The 14,583-nt window shown below is 41.0% G+C and overlaps 1 protein-coding gene across 1 annotated transcript in view; it reads left to right on the forward strand.

Moving 5' to 3' along the window:
* The window catches only part of LGR4 (leucine-rich repeat containing G protein-coupled receptor 4), an 83,926-nt gene that overhangs the window by 37,839 nt on the left and 31,504 nt on the right, over positions 1 to 14,583 (forward strand). The gene's annotated exons all lie outside the window — the stretch shown is intronic.

Raw genomic sequence — 14,583 nt, forward strand, 5'->3', positions numbered from 1 at the left:
CACACACGTTAAAGTTCTGCTGCAACATCAGATGGCTCCGTAAAGTGGAAGGCGGGTGGGGAAAGAAATAGTGTTGAGTTGAGCTGTGAACAGAGACAGCAATTATAATTAAAAAAAATCCTGTATGTGTTTGGAAACCGGAACAGTAAATGCTACTTACAAGGGACTTTTTATGGTAATTATTTTAATCATGGCTACAGTGATGACACATGCTAATTACAGCATTATCCAAAGATAACACGAGGTGTGTAATTACCATTGTTTCCGAAGGAGCTACAGTGTAGTTGTTGCATAAGTTCCATAAAATATATGTTGTTTCATTTATTGAGCAGCTTGCTCCCATTGCCCCTGTAGGCTGCAGATGCAGCGCTCGCAAGCCCATCCTGACCTGCATCAGAAATTCAAGTTCTGTGGTACAGGGCTTTTTGTTCTTAGTTTCTCTGGCAGAAATTCTCTCTCCAGTTCCCATCTCCCTCTTGTCCCATTCTCCTTTTAGGTTTTTTTTTAGGTTTTACTTAGGTGATACTTGGACTTCTGAGTCCTCGAGCTGCACTAAGACTCATGTGTCCAGTGTTTTGCTGAACTGAAGTCTTAACTGAGATGCCTTTGCAAAGTTGAAGCACCCTTTCACAGCATAGCCCTGGATTAGGTTGGGTTTCAGAGTCAATAAACAGGGAGAAGGCTTTGAATTTCAGTAACTACTTTAGTAAGTACTATTATGTGACAAGTGACTTCTCTGTGCCTTAGTTTCCTTATCTATGAAGAGAGGGTAATGGTTCAACCTTTGCCAGAAAGTGTTGAGAACTTCCAGTAATAAGAAATAGATAAGACAATACCACTGCAATTTGCTTTGCTTCGCTTGCATTTTCATAGTGTCAAAGTAGCATTTCTCATATCAAAGAGCATTTAAAATACAAAGTACGGCTGTCCTTATTTGTGACTTTGGCTAGACTGGAACTATGAGTGCTGGGTTGAGAGATTTTTCAAAAAATGCACCTTAGGGGAAGAATAGCTACAAAGAGACAAAACCTTATGAAGTAGGGAAGCATTGTTCCGACTTTACAGGTTCTGCTTTATTCTCTCCCATTTCAGGTATTGCTTAAATTTGCAATATAGTCGAGAATACTTCATGAAGGAAAACAGATTTACCAGGATTTCAGATGGTGCCTGTGTGTAATTGACACAGTTTAAGAAAGGTTCTATGGCATGAGTAGTCAATTAAAAAAAAAAATAATTAGAGGCCTGGGGAGGCTTGCTTGGCTCAGAATATATACTAGCCAACATTCCTTATGTGCTTTATAATGTGTGCTGCAGTATGTCTGTGTGGTGTGTTGTTTTGTTAAACTATATTTGTAGTCCACTCTTTTCCAAATTCTTTATAATCGTATTTCACACCAAAAGTTGAAAAAACAAACAATTCGTTTTCCCAACTTCAGATGACTGTGGGAGACTTCATTTTTTCCCTATAAGTAATTAAGCAATAAAACCTAAGTGGTGGGTGTGCATATTGTGTAACTTCCATAAACCCTGGGGTGTGTCAGGAGGTAGAGAGAAAAGGCAGAGCCTTCAGCCATCATCTGCTGTGCTTATGGCCTCAGAGCCATTTGCTACGTGTACATCAATGTCCCCCTAAATTCCAGCATTTCAGTTTGCAAAAAAATAGGCTAGCGTTGAACTCAGGATTATATGTGAACACCCAGAAGCTTTAAATCATTCCTAGCATGCTTACTTGATATGTTAAAGCAACTTCTGAAAAAAAAAAAAAACAACAAACCACCACCAAAACCCAACAACTTTACAGTAAAAATGATACTTGCCAAATGTTTGGACATATTAGAATCAGTCATAATTCCTTAGTACAATGGAAAAATACAATTTTCATTTTATGTTCGAGTTATCTCCTACAGCTGCAGTGGTAGGAGAATCTCCAGAAAGATTAAAAAGAAAAACTCTCTCCAATTCAACAGCTATCACGGATGCAGAGAGACAGGAAAACGACCGTCAGAGCAGAGCCATAAGTAGGCAGTATCTATGTACAGTACTTCTCAGTTGAAAACCATTAACCGAGACCTGTGAGTTGCTAGTAATGTTTCGCAGCAGCAGCCTGCTTTGACTTTGAAGCCTATTTGTGGAGGCTCTGGCCATGCCCACTGGCAGTGAAATAGGAAGGTTTCTTCCTTCTCTGTAAAGACCTGGTTATGGTCATCTGTGCACAAGTCAACTCCAGGTTCCCTTGCTTCAGTTCACGTTCTTCCCAGAGGGAATATAATAGACTAAAGTAGATGCGAACAAAAGCAGCTTCCCTCCTTAATAGAAATGACCAGCACCAGACGTGACACATTTTTGCCTCATTCTGCTCATTCCTTTTTCTCTCTGGGATAAGGTACAGAAATTTGTCAGTCCTTTATTTTTGCTGGTTGTGGACAGAAAAAATCAAACTGTCCTACTTCCCACTCTACAACCACAATTTTTCCTCTCCACTCTAAGATGATTTTCAAACTTTCTTCCTGGCTTTTATTTATAGTTGAACAGATCCAAATTCTGACTGCCAGGCACTAGCAAATTTGCTTTTTCAGCACAGAAACCTGGGTGTTCCACGCCAAAGAAAAAGAGACAGAGTTAAAGCAAAGTGGTGTTGAAATCTGTGCTAGAAGTGACGTTTCCATCTAGAACTTCTCCCAAGAATTACACGCCTAAAGCAAATGAAAATCCCACAGACTTAATGGGAATGCAGTAAGTACCTACACCACCACAGACTCTAGTAGCTCTTCATCCAGGAGACAGCCCCAGACACCTTTCTCTTTATACCATGCTCTACCTCTGCCATTTGTCAAATGCTCCGGGCGATTAGCCCCTGACAGATTTAGTTAATTAATATTGCAAAATAGTATCACAGAATTTAATTGAATGTAAATGGGAGGCAATTAGATGTATTACGTAGGCAACTGAGTCTTATGCAGTGCACGTATAGAGAGTATGGCATTAAAAAATGCAGTAGGAGTCATTTAAAATGGGGGTTGTCATTTTCTTAATGCAATGAATTACTTGGTAGTCTGGAGAGACATCAGAGGATCGTTTTCCGAATCCTAAAATGAATGCTAGCGAATAAAAGTTGAAAGAAGCAGCGTACCAGACTTGAAAAAGCTGGCTGCTCGATTAAAAGGTGCCTTCTATGTCACCGAAGGGGGAGCGACCTGGGTACTTCAATGTATGCATCCTGTGCCGTTTTTAGATGTGCTGGGTTATCCGAGACACCCGCACAAGACTGGCAGGTCTGACACAGATGGGAGACCGATGGCTGCCTGGAATGGCAGTTGGGGCCGGGTGGAAGAGGGCATCTGAAATGGCACTAAATGGCCGTGTTTAGGGAACTGACTCCCCTGCGAAGTATCAAATTTGCAGGTATAATCTGAGGTTTTTTTACCTTTTGAGATAGTGTCCTACCTGAGTATTACTTGCAGGTACAAGCAAAGGGATTCCAGCTTGTCTGTGGGCAGAATCCACCCGTTGGGTTATGTGTTCCACGTGCCCCTCTTCACAGCCTCGTCATGCGTGTCACTGCAGTTATCGTGTGTCTGTAGGATTCATGCACTATTTATAAATGTTATAAAAATTCTCCATCTCTGTGTAACTGATACCCATCTGGAAGTAATTCGCAAATGATTGAGACAGCAATGGTCAGAGTCAGTGAGGAGCAGACCACCAAGGGTTTTGCCACAGCAGTTAATGAAGTGTATTCTCCAGAAAATGTTAACATAAATATGCTGCAGCCCTGAACTTGATATGGAGACTCTAAAAATCCTTGAAGAACTTGGCCACAGTTTTATAACCACACCTTAAAGTATTTATAGAAAGCTAGAAGAGGGAAATATAGTTAGATAATGCAGTGTTTTTAGAAAGCAGAAACCATTTTCCAGTGTGAATTTTTAACTGGAAGAGCCAGGCTGTGTTATGTTTTGATGCTCTTCTAAATGGTTGCAGTTCCTTCTAATATTTAAAGTTATCTAAAGCAGTCTGAAGGATTTTAACTCTATGATTTCCATTCACTATATTTGTGAATGATCTGCTGGATGAATTAAAAAGGCACTCTCTCATCAAGGAAGGCAAATCAAAATGATTTTTATTCTTGGCCAGTTTTCCAGTCTGGCTTCAGAAACTCGAACCGCTCGAATAAAGGAAAAGTCTCCTTGACTTAATGACCTTTTAACCTTGTTTTGATTTCCACTCTTAACCTTTTAAAATGTTGTCGTCTTATTTGCTCTGCACTGATGGGTAAGGTTTAGATGATAAGGTTTTGGCTGTCTGGCTGCGGGTTCATGTGAGAGCTGGTGGGAAGGCAGAGGACAGCAACCTGTCCTGCTGTCCGTCTGTAGGTTGCCTGCAACCTACACAAGCACACGGTTGTCCGAAGGGGAGCACCAGTCACCTTCCAACCAGTCAGCCTCAGGGCAGGGCTCTGACCTTCTCCAACAAGGGTTAGGGAGGATGCTCTCTGACTGTTGGGGTTTTGAAGACCATATCATGCCCAGTAATACTGCAAGGAAAATAATCACTCCTGAAGGTGCCAAGAGACAGCAGTACTCAATTATCTTCCCGATGTATGCTGATGCCAGGGTCTGTTGTGTTTCTGGTTGTAGTTCATATATGATATGAAACAGTCTCTCTTCTGTGACGCTACCCTCAGATATTTTTTTTTTTTATCAGTCAAGGGCAAACTTTATTAAGGTTTTTATTTAATAGCTGGTGAAAATGGTTAGGGAAATAAAGTGGTAAGGGGAAGATTTAGATCAATAAAAGTTTTCTCTTTTCTGAAACGCAATGCTAATCTGCTTTTTGAGATGAATAAACAGCAAGCGAGAGACAGCACACGTGCAACTGTAATTTTTCAGGAAAAGAAATAGTACAACTGAGAATTTGCTTGACTAATTATATCCATGCTGATTACAGCACTAAGAGATCTGCTTAAACATCTCAAACCCTTCCCCCCCGCCACCAGAGTCTCTGATCATGGCTTTTAATTGACGAAGTATATTTTAAGAGCATAAAGATTAATTAAAATGCATACTGGCAGTGAAAATGAGGTGTTTTTTGCCATAAGGTTGTAATCAGGAAGTATCTGCAAGGGAAATGTCTAGAGTTATTTTTCCTCTTGACTGCAGCTGAAGATGACCACCTGGCTGAAATGTCACAGCTGCTTGCTTTTGTAGTATCTATTTCAGTGTGTAATTTAGATGGTCCCCTTCCTTCTAATTTCTGCATCAGCACCAAGTTGTATTATCCTTGGGGAGGGAGGAGGAGTGTCTGTCCTTTTTATTACTTCGGTTTTATGAATAAGGCATGTCTTGGAGTTCTGCCAAGGCCACCAAGGCTGAGCTGTTAGTTTGGGATGCAGTGTCTTTCCTCACCTGGCTGTGGAGCATTTGGTGGAAGGTGGTTTTTGTCCTTCAGTGCTAGGTCTTTTAAAATAGTATTTTCAAGGTAGTGTGCGAACGTTGATGAGATGGTGCAATTCCTTTCCCTTTTGATAAACATCAGTAGTCACAGGATTTGTAGCGGGAAGCTGGAGACAAAGGGCTTGTTTTGAGTAGAAAAGGTAAGGATGAATCTTCATGAGAAAAGTTGTCCTGATGCCTTGTGTTAGTTGACATGTGGTAACTGAGGCTGTGGTTAAACATCCTCTTGTGAAACTAGCTGGTACGACTGGAGACGTTACCACCCCATATCTGTCCATTCAGCCCCACCAGCAGAGACTGAGGAACAAGCCAAGAGCTCTCTTCAGCTGCTTTCCTATAAAGACAGCCAGTGTAGACTCCTCTGTTGGTATTTCAAAAATAGCTGTCTGACGCTGGGTTGGAAGCTGATGAGTGCTCTTCATCCGTCTGCCAGCTGCGAATATTTGAACAGCTGGAGGAGGTAATTTCCTCAGTTGCTCCAGCTTGAATTCCAAGAGGTAAAGTTCTAATGAAGAAAATGCAAGGTGTAGGTTTCACGTGTGGTAGCAAGTTAAGAGCCTAAGCTTTGACTTGACCAGCTAGCACACATTAGAAATGTTTGCTGCCTTGTGTGTGCCGGAGCTTTAGAAAGTGTGTTGGCGTGTTGTAACTTGCATCTTTAAATTCTAGTCAAGACAAACCCTTTAGGCAAAGACTCCCAAGTAGAATTAACCACAGTCAGCTAAGATATTTTTAAACATCACCTACTTGGTCTGCACTAGATACTAAATGATGTTTAAAAACATGTTGGCCAACCTGTGTTTAATTAATGTTTTCTTATCTATGCGAGTCCTAAATCAGTTTGTTTCTGGATGAGTTTCAATCCTGCTGATACAAGAATATTTCTGTAGCTTAGAAGGTTCTTGCTGTGCTTAACAGTTGCATATTTTTCCTGTTTGTGGGGACAGATGCTAGTAGGTTCAGTAAATTCCATTGTTTTTAGAAGATGAAGAGGCTTCTTTCCAGTTTCTGTTTCTACATGTTAATTTCAAAAGTTGGCATGGTTGTGTATAAGGATCCCAAGACTGGTTATTCTGCTGCAAGCACATTTAGAGGGAAACAAAACTTTTTCCCTTATCTGTTGTCTTTGAGTTTCAGTGTTCAACATTATTTTCACATGCGCACGCACACAGAAGCTGGCTTAGCTAAATGGCCTGGAGGCTGAACTGTTCGGTGTTATGCTTCAAGACCCGTCTTACAAGCCTGAATTTATTATGCTGCCTGAGCTGCCAGGTTGGGGCTGTCTGAACATATAAACCAGATGAGAAACTTCTGGAGGCCGAGCGGTAGCCTCAGAAGCTCTCAGGCTGGGTCTCTCCAGGTAGAGTCCCCCAAACAGTGCTCGTACCGTGCAGTCCATCTTCTCTTTTTGGTTTCAGGAATGGGAGTGTGGGACAAAAAAATGTACGTGTGCAAGTGAGCAGGCAGCCAGTTCCAGGCTCAAGCCTCAAGAAGAGTCGCAAAAGCCTTAGATATTCAGACAGAAAAGCAGAAAAAACAAATCCTATATGTTGGAGGTAAATGTATTATCCCCATACTCTGAGAAAGTAATTGAGTGCATTCTGTCATCATAGTGTCTCGGCATGACACTGTATCTTACCATAGGAAGACATGGTGAGGAATTAAGTCATTCTTTTACCTCCTTTCCTCTTGGGTGGTTGTATTTTGGTATTTTTTTTGTGAGTACTGAGGTACTCTTGCCTAATTAGCATTGGCAGATTTTATCCTGGCACAGAAGTAGTAACCTGTACTCACGTAAAGTTCTTTTCCTGCCTTTCCTATATAAAAGTAAAATTATAGATGATTCTGATAAAATACTTGCTTTTTTTTTTCAGCTGGGGAAAAGTTAACAGTTGACCTAAATCCGAAACAAAGAATCATATTGAAAGTTACGCCCATTTCTCTAAGGTCATTCATAGTAGAGGCGTCTACAAAACGTGGGTCTTGTATTTACCCAGTATGTATCTGAAGTGGTTAGAAAACTGGTAGCAGAGGTTTAATTGCCAAATATACGTAGATTTAATCCACTTCCACATTTTGCAGCATCACTTGCTAGATGCATGGTCATTCAAAAGATCCCATGCCTGGAAAGCCAATAAATGCCAGGGCAAGAGACAGCCTGTATGGACAGATTGAAGCAACTTTGAGGATTTACTATCTCAACAGTCATTTTTTCCACTCTCTCATGTCTAACCATCAATATATTTCATGATCTTGGAAACCTTCTGAGCATCTAAATAGGACTATCTGCTAAAAGCACAAATCTGTAGTTGATTTAATTGTTGCATCCCAGTTGATCAAAACCGAGCTTGGTTACTTTCATCTCTGGGTGTCTGCTTTACAGACTAGGTAAATGAAACATATTTATAGCCAGGAAGGAGCATATTTATGCTGGAAGAGCTCCTGTCAGTTCAGTGTAGCAGCCCATCTGCAGATCTACATGGGCAGCAGAGAGCCTGTCTCTCTCACGTTCCGCTCTCTGCGCTGGCCCGTGGTGAAGTTGGTATCAAATCCACAGATCCCTCTCAGAGTGGTGGAGCCCCCTGAACTGGAGCTGTCAACCACAATTCCCCCTCTGCTTTCTCAGCAGCTGGCTCATCGCTGTGGAAGTCATTCCCATAGCACAGCTAAGTGCCCCCAATCTCTCAGCATCCACAACGAAAAGGATAAGCTAATGTTAGGCATGGCTTTTTGAGGGTACAGGAAGAAGAAATAAAATCCTGAAAGCCACCCAGCACCCTGCTACTCTGCCACTGGAATATTTAAGTTTGTGCATCGCGGTGAGGAACATGGAATATTTGTCTCAGGTAGCTCCTTCCCCAGTAAACACTATGGCATCTGTAACGATTGCTATTTGTGCAATGAGAAATTAGAAGGAAATAGAAATCGAGAGTGGCAGAGCCTAGATAAGCATATGCAGACTCACCTGAGTGCCTTGAAATAGCCATCGAGGGAAAGGTCTACCTGGCCTATGGTAGAGCAAAGGAAAGGTATCACGACACAGTGCAAGATGTGCAAAGGCAGTTAGGGAGAAGAAGGTGTATTTTATAAAACGTATTCTGCTTTTTGCTTTGGAGGTAAGAGGAATCAAAGTTGCATACTGCAACAACTTGTCATTACTGCTGTAGACTAGGTGTTACCAATTTTCAAGACGACACAATATTGTTGCTTATTTTTAAGACATGTCCATGTTAGAAAATTTGTGCAAACTTCTGTTGTTTTGCTGAAGAATACTAGTTGGGACTACAAAGACAGCTTGCTTCAACATCTCATATTGTATAATAATTGTTTTAGGTTATATGTGTTTCCTACAGCGCATATGTGTTGTAGCCTGTGGGCTCTACTTCAAGGAGGTCTTGCCCCAGTACAGATACTGCTTACAAATTGAATGACAGAGTATATTTTGCATGGATGGGAATGCTTGCTTGCTTCAAAATCCATCATTTATTTTCCTGTTAACAAGAAAAAAATATAAGTATTCTTTGATAGTCCATGAAAAGCAATATCATAGAGCCATATTTTGTCTGGTGACTTTTGCTGACAATTTAACAGTAGAACTTACGGACAGGCTTTAGACTTCTTTTAATCAATCAGTTTAGTTTACTTAGACACTTTAAGTTTTTAGACAAGGAATACATTTTGAAAACAAACTAGTACCTTGAAGGTCAGTATAACTTTGAGAAAGCTGTAACTGCTAGAAAGGGAAGTCTTGTGATGAGAAGTGCCTACTGAGCTGGATGGAGTTGGTGCAGTTTCAGTGCTGGTTGTAGTTACAGACTTCCTTTTTCAGTCCTGATGTGTCTTGGCTGACATACGACTTTATAAATAGCGGTTGAGGCTGTATAATACTGAAACTACTGCAAGAAAAGGCGAAGGGGACAAACGCGTTTTCCATTAGCAGCAGCAGAATAAAGTATCCATTTAGTTATGCTAAATTGGCGTAGAAGAATTGGGAGTAATCTGTAGGTTATTGATTGGCTTCACAGTGCAGCAGGCTGCAGCTGACAAAAGTCCCAGAAGGGCTGTTTGCTAATCACAGATAAGCAAAGCAAGGTTTAGTCCGGTGATAAGGCTTCCATTTATCAGCCTGTCCCCTTCTGCAGCTGCCCAGCTTGGGTAGGAGCTGTCTGCACAGGCGTGTGCCCTCGCCAGGCAGGGGATCTCTGCATGGGGGAAGCAGCAAGCCCCTGGTATTTTCCTGCAAATGGCTGTACCTCTTGTGTAAAGCTTCAAACCTGGATGAATAAATTGTAGCACATAACTATGCATCAACTGTTAAGAAAACTGAATTCTGTTCCAAAGTGGCTTCTTTTCTGGAATAAGTGGAACCTGAAGCTCTTTTCTTAAGTTTGAGAAAATTTAATCCATGATACCCAGCAGGTGTGTCTATAAGTCATTTTCAAAGGTTACTTCTGTTGCAGGAGAAAATGAAGTAAAATTCAAGTTTGTGTGGGAAGCACAAAGAACCCTGAAAAAGTTGATGTCAGGGACAGGCATGTTAAGGATGGCAGAATAGTTTGATGCAAGACAGCAAAAACGTAAAGAAATTGTTAAAATGCAAGTGGGGAAGCAATGGAATATTTTCCAATGGGATGAAAATAGGTAGGTAAAAGTTGGAGAGCTAAAAGGAGATGTTGCGTGGGCAGACAGCCAGTGGTGGACAGTCTGAAGGCGACTGTGGAATGTTCGGCGTTGACTAGGTCTTGGGTCTTACCAGAAAGCAGCTAATGTAGAAATAAAAATAATATATCAGGTGATTTATTATGACATGTCAGGATTGCAGTCTGTGTCAGTATTTGAATTTTCAGTGAGGAAGTAAGATTACAGTTGATCCATGGAAAAAGTAGCCAATGTATTGTTATCAGAGACAAGATGGACAGATAAGGTTAGGAGGATCCTGGAATACCACCAAAGGAAAGAAAAAAACACAGCAAAACCACTTTGTGTACGTGCCCAGGATCTTCAAAAGGACAGAAGGAGACCTAATTCTTTGCTCAAGTAACCTGAGGTTCACCACCATCTGGGATGCAAGGCAAGCAGAGAGGTTTCCAAGAAGTTTGTGTTGCATCCTATCAAAATGAGAGTGATGGTTTTAATTGTTACGGACAAAAATGTATCCCTGGGACATCCTCCCTGATTTTGGAGTGACACCAGTGATTAACTTGGCTCAGTTAATGTGCAGCCGGGTTGCCAGACTCATAACTGTAGAAGTTTTAATTTCCCAAAAGAGAGAAAACAGTCTTTGCTGCTTTCAGAAGAGTTTCAGTGCAAGCAACTATGCTTGCTGTGTATTCTGGGAATGAGATACCATGGAAGATTAGTCCCCAGCCAGATTGTATCCTGATTTTTGTAATAACAACAAGGTGTCATCTACATCTGGAGATCATTTACTGTGCCACTTAAAATAATGATTAGAGGGTATTGCTCACCTATATATGACAGGACAGCAAAGTATTTTGTCCTCCATGTCCTACTCTATTATCCTGCTATGCTGAAATTGGGTTTTGTCTCTTTGAATTTGTCCAAATTTGCAGAAATTTTGTGCCCTTGAAACACTCAATTTTTATTTTTGTTTTTTTAAAGTAAAAGTAGGGGACTACAGTTTTCAATACCAAGCAATTACAAGGGGATTGCCAACCTAGAAGAAAGATACTAATGTGGTCACACATTACAACTGTGATTCCACTGCAGAAGCCTCCAAGGTGTAACTCTGCTGTTTCCAAACAAGGGGAGTCACAATCGAGTTAGCAGGAAAACTCTTGGTCTGTGTGATACACATTTACACCCCGCTTCAGATGATGCCTGCTGCTGTGTCTGTGTATCTTGAGAAGTAAAAGACAGCAAACTAAGTTTTTGTGACCTATAGCATATCAGGGCACTTTACAATCGTCTGTTCAATTGAGTCTTTACTGTCTTTGTGGATGAATCTGTTTTACAGTGCTCTGCCTTTTGGAAAAAGAGCTCTAACGGTGATGTGCCTTGACTCAGTAACTATAGATGGACTTTCAGACCAGATCTCTGAGACTTTCCACTCAAAATGAAGGGACGGATGGGTACTCAGCTCTCGATAGTGTAAATGTAGGGCTGCCTTCAGGTAGCTTCATAGCAGTGTGGAGTTGTCCCACCATGGGCTGATCCCAAGCAGGTTAGTGAGTCTTGTCGCAAGGAGATGAAGCTCCCTTCCTTTCTGTTGTGCTGGAGTTTGGGGCTTGGTAAAGCTGTGATTTTCCTTAGCCCATTTACTGTGTGTGTGCGAGAAACAGAAAGAGAGAAACAGGTGCTTTTTAAATATTTAATTGTTTTAAACATTATATTTGAAAATCTGAATGTGATGATTTTTAAGACAGGCTGAAAGGAGGTAACGTGGAAAACCTGACTGGGCTATTTTAGTGACGTCTTCATTTATATGCTGTATGTGTGCTATATTATATGCTATTAATTTTTCGTTTCTCTCTTTAAAATGAACCTGGTTATGTAAAGAGAAATCTTTCCATCCTCCCAGCTGCTGCGTGCTGCAGCAGAGGGAAGCATGTTGAGAGCAGCGTATGATATGTTGGTCTTTGCCTGCTGGAGAGCTGCAGTTGAAACCTCCTAACGAGCAGCCATGCTCCCCAAGGCTAGGACGTGAATGATAAATGTATATTTGGCAAACTGATTAGTAAAGCCTTTGCACACTTGGCTAGTTGTATCCTGTTTCCTGGAAGGTTGCCAGATGGAGGAGAAACGGAAATGTAATGGATTGCAGGTTGTTTTTTTTTCTGTTGGTTGGTTGCAAAAAGACTGAATAAACAGGAGTTGCCTTGAGGCAGGCGAAGTCTTGCTATTTGAAGTCACGCAAGCCTTGCTCTGGCTCAGCTGTGTTTTGTTTCTAGTGCTCTGTAGGTTGTGTTAGTGACACTCAGTGAGATTGGGGGAGGCTATTCAACTGGATTTAGTTTAGCTTTTTTAAAACAAATCATAATCCCCAGCCTCTTCGGGGGGAGGGAGAAGTTACAGCAGATGCCTGACGAGCTGCACACCAGCCCGTTTAACAGGGAACCTTGGCAGAGCTGCAGCCAGAGCTGCCTGACACACATTTACCAGGGCTGGCTCTTCTCGAAGCGTGTGGTAGGTAATCAACATCAACTAGTAGTGTTTGAGTGCCAAAATAATTCCGTGCTATAGTCTCAGTTAAATTTCGCTTGATTTAAGGATTTCTATTTTGATGTTTTGAACACTTTTTAAAATAAGCATGTGTTTTGCAGATCACTGGTCCTCTGGTGTAGAGACCCAGCATGTTTAATCAATATTTCTTTCTGTTTACGGGGAGCTTCTTATGAAATTGTTCAAAAGAAAGCCATGAAATATTGCAAACCTCCCTCCGTGTCCCCCCAGATAAAGTTAATGCAGTTGATTCGGGCAGCTACTGACAACAAAATGAATTTTAAGGGAGTGTTGAGTTGCCATCTGGAATTTTTCATTCATGTTAAAAATTCAAAGTATTTGAAAAACCATGTCACAGCTCCGAAGTCCTGAGGTTGTTTGCAGGCAGGAGATTTCAAGAATAAGTATACATTCGTTCTTTTTATTTTTCTTCTGGTTTCAAAGATGTTTGGTTATACACAAGCCATGCAGACAAACTTTTCTCAGCAGTCAGGAGATGTCTTTTTTTTTTTTTTTGTTTTAAGACAGAAGAAGTTGAGATTTAAGCATGCTTGTAATGATGTCAGAGCCATAGCTATGGCAATTGGGGTGTGTGTGAGAATACAGGGACTAAATACCAAGGTCTACTTTCACAAACAACAGTAACACAGTTTTCTAAAATCGAGTAGTATCTGCTGCTGCTGTCACCTTCCTGTTCATGAGAAGCCGTCCTCTTCTCCCTTGGTTTATAAATAAAACCATCTACCTTTGACAAATGGATTTGATAAACATAACTAGCATCCTCTCTATCAGGCAGCATTTTATTAAGTCATTAATTCTGTTGCAAGCAGATCTATGTAGGTATCAAATGTTTTGGGTAATCTCTTTTATGTAGTTAGAAATAGAGACTAAGATAAAAATGTAATAATGTTGCTATGTTCTGGCAAGCTGATACTTCAGATGATGCTCTTGTTATTTCCTTCATTTACCTCTTTGAGATAGGTTTTTCCCTTTAGTGTGTCTGGCTTGCTTCACAGTGCCCTGTAACAGCAGAGGTGGGTTTTGATAGTCTGTAACCTTTGTTAAAGCACATTAAGTGTTTTTTAATTATTAAGGCTTACTGCATTGTACACAGTATTTCCACCAGATGATTTCAGTGTACAACCTTCTCCAACGTTGCTTTTGCTCAGCTTGGGTATGAAACCAAGTCTGAAAGCACATACTTCTGCTGAAATGATGGCATCTTTTGGCAGCTATGGGTTACCAGGTGTTCTGCATTATTGTCTTTTACCCTTAATAAAATACCTTGTGTCACAACTATTAGCAGCTCAACAAAGGTTGGACCACACAGGGTCTGCTGGTCAGGACAGTGGGAAAAAGGTTGAAGAAAAAAGGAGTGGGGGAAGGGGAAATGAGCTATTTGAAAACAGCTGTTTTGGCGGCTGTTTCTGCTTTCCTGCTTTGTCTTCTGCAGCGTCTCCTGTATTTATTACTTTTAATATCATGGTGGTTTTCACATGGTGTTAGTATCTAGCAGTCCAAGTTTGAAACCGGCCACATCTTGAGAGAGAGTGGGTACGGCTCAGAATCCTGTTCCCTTTTTCCCTCCCCCAAAACAGTTTTCTTTTCTGAAAAGTTTGTCCAAATAGCTGACCAAAAAGATGAAAGATCACCAGGATTATGTCTTGGTAATGTCAGCAGGCATCCTGGCAGTTGTCACCACCGTGAACGTGTACGACCTGCTTGCAAATATCATCTTCACATTTGGGATTTGCATAGAAACTTCTACCTGCCTCGCACTAGCATCTATCTTTTTTTACTTAACTGCATAGTTTCTTTAGAAATTGCTGTATAGATTAAAAACACATGGGTACCAGAGCATGTGTTTCAGCAGAGCAATGCTGAAAGCCAGAGGATCATGTTAATAGTTGGTAAATGAACTTTTCAAACCTAGTACCGTAAGAAGATT

Source organism: Pygoscelis adeliae, unplaced genomic scaffold (genome assembly GCF_000699105.1).
Source record: "Pygoscelis adeliae isolate BGI_AS28 unplaced genomic scaffold, ASM69910v1 Scaffold171, whole genome shotgun sequence".
Lineage (NCBI taxonomy): Eukaryota > Metazoa > Chordata > Aves > Sphenisciformes > Spheniscidae > Pygoscelis > Pygoscelis adeliae.